Raw genomic sequence first — 8,320 nt, 5'->3', positions numbered from 1 at the left:
GGTTCTGGTGGGATTTTTGGTAGGCAGTGGTGGCGTGGTGGGCATGGTGGTGGTGATTGGGTTTGTGTGGTTGTTGAGAGAGTGACACAGAGGCAGGACAGAAATGTGTGTGTGTGTGTGTGTGTGTGAGAGAGAGAGAGAGAGAGATAGATAAATTTTTTATTATTTTATTGTATAATTTATATTATTTTAATGCTTTGTATTGTAAAATAAAAGTTAGGTATATTGTAAAATTGTATGGCATAATAGGTAAAGTAATTTTTGTAATGGTAAAATAGAATAATTCGAAGATATGGGATGTGAATGCTCTAACAACACAATGTTTCCTTCTACTTCAATTACGGGTATCATACCGCAAATCTCAAGTCATAGCTACAAAGTAGGAAAATGTTAGACATCCACTTTATCTAGTAAAATCAATTTTTCAAACTATGGTGACCAATTACACATCTCATAAACCATGTCATAAAGCATATAAATAAAACATATAATTATATTGCATTACATTATTGTGGGGCCAAATAATTTGACAACCTCGGCCCACTTTATACTGGGCCCAAGACCCGCGCCGAGGAGGGAGAAAAGGCCGAGGACGGACAAAGAAAGCCCAAATGGAGTAGAAACGTTGTCGAGGACGATCTTACCCTTGGCATCCCAAATCCCAAGAGGAGACAATAGCACATCGGCAAAAGCAGCCTCCTAGAGCGCCCCCAGGAGAAGGACAATACAATAGGAGGGCGCATAGTGCCAAGGAGAAATTGTCACCTCCGCATTGAATGCACCCAACTAATGTTCTGGTCATATTAATGAAGAAATGACCCCTGAACAGTGCGGCCTTGGTCGTCGCAACTCACAGAAGGTTTGGGAAGGTGGCTGATGGGACGAGCACTTGAGTAATGACCTGCATGATCAACAGGTGGAGGGTCAAGATCGACTGGAAAGAAGTATATAATGTGAGAGACCCTCCAAGAATGGGGGATCGCAGAAAAAAGAGCAGGAGGAGAGAAAAAGGAGAAAGCTGTAGCAGTCTGCACGACCTTGAAAACGTCTGTAACCTAATACTAAAAAAAGAAGAAGAAGAAGGATACCAAGTTCCTCGGACGGAACGCCTGAGGAATAAGTTCCATACTTTAACCCCTATCCTTGTTATTCAACCCACACACAGCCGTGTTTAGTGATTGTGGTTCGGACTAAGACCTAGTTTTTAAACCCATTCTCTAAAAATTTATTGTATTGGACTAGTAGGGCTTGAGACCTTTGGTCCAATAGAGGGAGCGCTCGAATCCAGTCCTTACAATTATAATTGACATTTGAATTGAATTTGAACATGGAAATTCGAAATGGAAAGTATACTTTGAGTTTTGCATCATATATTGTCCTCGGCTTAATTTGCAACATCATGAATATTTACAAAATCAATATTGAATTTTTTTTTTTGAATTTTACAATTTATGTTACCAAATAAAAAAGATCTAAAATTATTTTTTGAGATTAAGTGTAATTATTAGATCTGAAATCAAATTTAACCTTTTACAAATAACTTTGGATTTTAGAAAAGAGCCTTCATTTTGGTCTTGAAAACAAATTTTGATTCTTGAAAAAGATTTGAAATTTGTTAAGTCAAAATATTATATTTGAAACCTAGATTTATTTTGATGGAACATGTGTAGAAAGCAAAAGGTTTAAAAATAGAGCAGTAATTTTCTTTCCACAAAAGTGTAGGAAACTTTTTTTTTTTTGCGAAAAGTGTAGGAAACTTATTTTAAGAAAAACAATGAGGGAGTTTTATTTTTAAACAATGCAGAAACTATATTTTAAAACAGTGCAAGAAATCAAGAACTTTGGCTTGATGCAAAAGACTATTTCTATCTTGAACATAAAACAAGAAATGGATTTTAAAACACCGAATTGTTTTTGAAAATTGATTTATTTGAAAACATATCTAAGAATCAATCTTAATCAACAAATTTATATTTTCATGAAAAAAAAAAAAAAAAACAGATTTCTCTACAATTTTAGCCATTCTTATGGATCTAGCATACCCAAAAGGTTTAAAACCTACTATAGACATGCATAAAATTCTAAGAACAAACAAAATAGAAGTGATATCATCTAAGAACTAAGATCTAGCATAAGATTTTCATTGAAGAAGCATCCATTCTTTCCTACTTAAAATCTAAATTATCATAATAAGATTGTAACTAGACTAGTTTACACAAGCATGGTATTAATCATAAAATTTCATATCTACAAGAGCACTATCAACAAGCAAGGATCACATATATATACAAACTAAAACAAAATAAGAATAACTACCTGCATATAATACCACAAACAATGGTAAAAATGCAAGAAGGTATGTTCAGGACTGTGAATTTGAACACCTTGTTACTTCCTTTAAAACCTGAAAGAAATTGATTCTAATACCATAGAGATAAACTAGAATGATTGCTTCATTGCACTAAGCATCTTGGTAGACCCAAGTACAAAAGCAACTTCTAAGAGATTGGAGGGGATGTTCCCCCTTATATTTATAGAGGTTTTGAAAAGTCTAAAACCCTTTCAAACTGAGCTAGCATGTAGAGGATTGAGATCATGTGCAATATTGTTCATGATGCAATTACTTTGAATGGTTGAGATTTGTAAAAATCAATTTTCAACCTCAACCATTGATTCAAAAAAGTTAGAAAAAACTTTAAAAAAGTTAGAAGTGAAAGTTAAAAGAGATGAAAGGTGAAAAAAATTTGTGAGTGAAAATGGTGAATGGTATTGCACTGGATAGAAATATATATGGGCTTGATCTGCTGATTTAGCAGAACAAAATTGGGCTTAATCTGCCGATTAGGCAGATCGACCCAGTTTCATCCAATGGTATGTTGGATGAAAAATCCAATTGCAAATTTTCAAGAGTTGGCATCCAGCTGGAAATCATTATCTTACCTTTTTTTTAAAAAAAAAAATTGCGAAACGTAATCTACACCACTCATTCATTCATAGCTCATAATTGATAAATAGATACCATTAAAATATATATATATATATATAAATAAATAATAATTAAAAAAAAAAAGAGAGTAGAAGAATAATTGAAAAGAATCAAGCCGCCGCGGCTTCTGGAGTGTTCTATTATTTTAGCTTCCACGGATTTATAGCCACCAATTCCATCCCCTCACTCACTACACCCTCTCTCTCTCTGCAGCCTTTCTCGCTCAGATCTCTCACGATAAGGTAACTCTCTCTCTCTCTCTCTCTCTCTCTCTCTCCTCTAATTTTCGAAGTTTAGATTTTTTTTTTTTCAGTTATAGATTGTTGATGAATTTTTTTTTCTTGGATTGTTGTGAAGTTTCAGGATCAGTGGGCTTTTTTTTCTTGGTCCCTCCAATCTTGTTCATCTGTTCATAAATAGAGAATCTATCAAATCTCAATAATAAATAATATAATGACTCATATCCTTCCCTAGATCAGCCTTTTCCCCCTACGGTTTGTTGTTTCTATCCTCCTGTTTGGCTTCCGAGAAAATCAGTATCAAAACAATTCATTCAAAAAATTAATTTTTTTATAAAAAAATTATTTTCTTGATTGTTAGACGTTTTCTCGGAAACTAAACGGGTTATAATTTATGCACGTGGAATTTGGGTAAAAAAAAAAAAAGAAGAGGAACGGTTTTGTTTTTTTCGTTTTGTGATATTATTGCTTTGGTTGTTTGTTGTTTGTTGTTTGGCCTTAACTGAAGCGAACGCGGCAACCAAAGAGAGCGAGACCGTGAACGGGCTCAGGCCCGAGCAGGCGGCAAAGCCAAGCAGCCAAAAGGCGATGGCCTCACCCCCGAACAACGCCGTGAAAGGTCTCTCTCTCTCTCTCTCTCTAACTTTGATCATTCTTTATTCTGTGTGTGTTTCGATGTAATTTTTGCTCAAAGCTTTTTTTTTTTTTTTTTTCCTGAAAATTACTTAAAAAGAACAAATTTTTTTGGTTTTTTTAATAAAAAAATAAAATAAAATTAGAGAATACTTTGGGAGAGTAGTGCAGATCTGGCGAGTTCTCTCCTCTATCTGAGGAGATCTCAGCCAATCCAGCGAGATAAAGGAACGTGTAATAATGTTAAAAAATGAAATAAAAGAAAAAACTTAAAATTTAATAAAAGTAAATTACTCTTTTAACCGGATTGTGATTTTTAATTAAAATTATTTAACTAAATGATAGAGATATTTTAGTGAGTTTAAGAATTTGTGTGGAGTATTTTAGTACATAAAAAAGTTGAAAACCAAATCGGAAACCCGTTATTTATATTATAAAATAGATTATTACTTTTTAAGTGAAAGGTAAATGACAAGCTTAGATTTGTCATATTGGTACTAAGGGTCCGTTTGGATTAAGTTTATTGTTGCTGAAACTGAAAACTGAAAACTGAAAATACTGTAGCAAAATAATTTTTAAATGGATGAAAAGTACCGTGAGACCCATTTTTAATATTTTTTAATACGTAAACAGTGTTATTACAGTATATGAACAGTATTGTTACAGTGCAAAACAGTAATTTTTTCCACCAAAGTCAACTTATGCGGGCAGAAGAAAAAAAAAAAACAAAACAAAGAAAACGCAGCACCAAACGTGGACGCAGGAAAACGAGCTATCCAAACGCCCTCTAAATGGCCTTAAAGAAGTTCCCAATTAAATTAAAAAACATAGCTGCAATTTGGGCTTTATTGGTTAATGCTATCATGTTTTTGAACGAATGTAGAGCATCTAAAGAATTGCATTCAAGCTCTGCCAAATTGTTAGATACTTATTAGATGTTGATGACGTGACAAAATTTAATTAAAATTTTATCAACTCCATGGCAGAAATTCTAGAAAAATTTTGATTTTTGAAATTTGCCCCCCTTGGTATAGAAAATGTAAATGCAATATCATCGTGTCCATGTGTCTGAATCTATATTCATTTATAGGGTACACACTATTATCAAAAAAAATTTATTTCAACAGTTTTAATCTAAGTGTTTTACTTATATTAATGAAGGAATGGAAAAGATTGGTTGTGTCGTTTGTTTGCTAATTGCTTAAGTCTCTTATCCTTGTGTCTAATTAGGGATTTGAGTTTGAATCACGTCTATGCAAAAATAGATTGTTGTCTTGGTTTGATGAGAAAAGGGTTTTATTTTTAATAATAATTAATTTATTTCTTTTAGGGATGCTAAGGCACTACAAGAAAAGGCAGCAAGGAAGGCGGCACAATCTGCAGGAGGGAACAATGCCGGAGGTGGTGGATTAAAAAGATGAGAGATGTTAATTGTAGGGCCAGTAGATATGGGGATGTGAGTTTATGGTTGTTGGAGTCATCATCATGTGTTTTATGTCGTTTGAAAACAAACTGATTTGAATGTTTGCTTGGAGGGCATATTCATAATCTTGGCTTCTAAACCTTCTATTTGTCTCTGATTTAGAAATGAGAATTCCTATGTAGCTTTGTGCAATTGGTTTATGTTTTTCAAGTTTTTATTTTTTCTCTTGCATTTTTTCCACAGGCAATTAGATTTTAATAGTGGGAAAAATTATCGAAGGTCTCAAGAGTATTGGTTTAAGATATACTTTTTAAAAATTTTTTATACGAAAAGAAAAAAAAAAAAAAATTATTTTGATGTATTTTTACATTTTACATTTTCCATAAAAGTGAATTGACATGGTAACTTGAACAAGATTTGTTGTGTAGGAGTTTACGAGAATAGTTAGATGATGAATGTGTGTTGAAATACATGATTGAATAGTTGGATGATGAATGTGTGTAGAAATAACATAATCATGGAATGACAGTTGAGATTGCTAGTGGGCACTCACGTTCATGAGCAGATTGCAAGGGTTATGGTTAATCATGCTATCTAAATATCTATGTTGTCATTTCATGGTTTAGTAGTTTTTCAGCATGTCATCAAACCACCTATCAAAGCCAAGCACCAATCCACCATCACTAACAAATTGGCACAAATCCACCCACCACTTCACTGACCACCCAAGAATATCCAGATTCACATCAACACACATTAGTTTCTCAAACAACAAATCCTAAAAACACAAAACCTGCAAATGCTCATTCAATAAACCATCTTTTGCTTGAAAACCCAAAAACCAAATCAAAACAATAACTTTCAACAGAGAACACACCCAAACCCACAGATCTACGAACTACCATGCCCAAACTCCTGATTTCAAACCCAAGCTGAAAAATTCAGATCCTAACAACCCAAAAGGAAACCCAATCTCCAAACCCACATAGAATCTGAAATAAGAACAGAGAGAGAGAGAGAGAGAGAGAGCGGCGGCCATCGTTGTGCTCTGTCGCCATCAATGGTGGTATGGGTCTCCTGGGTTTCAGCCTCAGCAAACATGAGTAAGGAGAGGGAGAAACTGAGGTAGAGATAGAAACTTGAAAGTGAGAGCCACGCCAGGTGGTAGTTCACAGTGGCTTGGTGGCGGTGTAGGCAACCTTAGGCTTCGTTGAAGGAAGTGTGAGAGAGAAACTAGCGAGCCATTATGATTGTGAGAGAGAGAGAGAGAGGCTTCCTTTAGTGAGATGGGTTGTGCGAGAAGAAAGTGAGGGGTAGAAATTGAGAAAAAGTGTCGGGGAGGGAGGGGGAGAAGAAAGTATAAAATGTTTTACCGATTTTTTTTAAGTGTAAAATACAGTTTTTGTATTTAATTTTTCCTTTGACTGAAAATATTTTACATTTGACCAATTATTTTATTGCAAAACAAACATCGTAAAAATATGAAAATATTTTTCTGAAAATATTTTACATCAAAATATTAATTTACAGTATTATTCATTTTCTTTTCTTCTTGAGTTGGCCATATATCCAACAACTTTGCGTGAATGTGCTCACAAGAAGTCACAAAATAAGGAGATATTTAATGATGTGTATGGTCATATGTAAAGAAGCTGTGGCTGTTCTTGCTTTATCTTTGTAAAGACTAGGTAGACATCGCCTTTTTTGAGCTTAAAGGGTTTCGCCTGCTGCTTTGCGGTGCTTTCTATGGGCATGAACATAGATAATTTACTTGGATAAAGTTCATGCTTTGTGATGATGAGTTCCCATGTAGCTTTGTGCAATTACTTTTATTAGAGATGATGTTCATGCTGCTGCGCAAAATTTTATATTGAAGTTTTTGCAGAGCAGATTCTCTTGGGTGTAATTAATTGATCATCACATTTCCTTAATTATTCGAAGGGTAGTATTAACGGGTATCACAAGGTGCCCGTTAAGAAACAACTTTATGTCAATAAAGTCAATTTTTTGTTAGATTTTTAACTAATTTTATTGCAACTATAGTGTAGTTAACTCCGTGGAGGTGTTCGTCTTTATAAGTATTTTTGTCTTTCACCGGAGAGGTGGGTGGGGTTGATCGTATCATATAAGCATGTTGAGTGAAATTTGTATTGATTAGAATTCATGTTCTCAAAAGCTTGTTACCATTTAGTTGCTAAGGCTAGCTACGTCCTCTCCTTAAAAGAAAGCTACCTTTATTTTGTTTGCGGATTAACCTGATTGATACGCGGTTAGCTCTTGAACTGCAATTCCAAGAGCTGAATTTGTCATTTTGGTTGACCACCAACAATCTTTATGTTAAAAACTTAAAACCTCATTGGCTTTAAGTAATTGTACCATGCTTATACATAAGGTAATTGTTTTCCTGCTTGCATTTGTTTTTTAAAATCTCCAAATGAGAAAATTTTGCTGGTCCCTGCACTATCTAGAGTGAGGAGTCCCATTTAATAACGTTCTATGGCCTATGGGAGCCACAAGGTGGTCCTAGTCATCGAGTTGTACCCAAACTTAATGGAAATTATTTCTGCGTAGTAGTGTTTAGTCGTGAGATATGATAAAAGTACGAAGGGCTTAGTTTGGATTCAAATTTATGATCATAACACTTGTTAAGATCAAGATCAATATTGAAAATTAGAATTTATGTTACCAAATTAAAAAGATCTAAAACTATTTTTGAGATTAAGTGTAATTATTAGATCTGAAATCAAATTTAACCTTTTGCAAATAACTTTGGATTTTAGAAAAGAGCCTTCATTTTGATCTTGAAAACAAATTCTGATTCTTGAAAAAGATTTGAAATTTGTTAAGTCAAAATATTATATTTGAAACCTAGATTTATTTTGATAAAACATGTGTAGAAAGCAAAAGGTTTAAAAATAGAGCAGTAATTTTCTTTCTAAAAAAGTGTAGGAAACTTATTTTAAGAAAAACAATGTGGGAATTTTATTTTAAAATAGTGCAGAAGCTCATTTTTAAACAGTGCAGAAACTATATTTTAAA

General features: G+C 33.7%; 1 long non-coding RNA gene across 2 annotated transcripts; it reads left to right on the top strand.

The window, feature by feature from the left end:
• Positions 1-3,068: 3,068 nt before the first annotated feature.
• LOC115960554 lies at positions 3,069-3,638 on the top strand. 2 transcript variants are annotated; one of them, XR_004085201.1, is made up of 2 exons: positions 3,069-3,228; positions 3,350-3,638. It is a non-coding gene; the product is annotated as an uncharacterized LOC115960554 (long non-coding RNA). The 2 variants fall into 2 exon arrangements; XR_004085200.1 differs by having other exon boundaries at positions 3,344-3,638.
• Positions 3,639-8,320: the final 4,682 nt, after the last annotated feature.

Source organism: Quercus lobata, chromosome 9 (genome assembly GCF_001633185.2).
Source record: "Quercus lobata isolate SW786 chromosome 9, ValleyOak3.0 Primary Assembly, whole genome shotgun sequence".
Taxonomy (NCBI): Eukaryota; Viridiplantae; Streptophyta; class Magnoliopsida; order Fagales; family Fagaceae; genus Quercus; species Quercus lobata.
The sequence above is the reverse complement of the archived record's forward strand: the minus strand, read 5'-3'. Positions and strand labels throughout refer to the sequence as shown.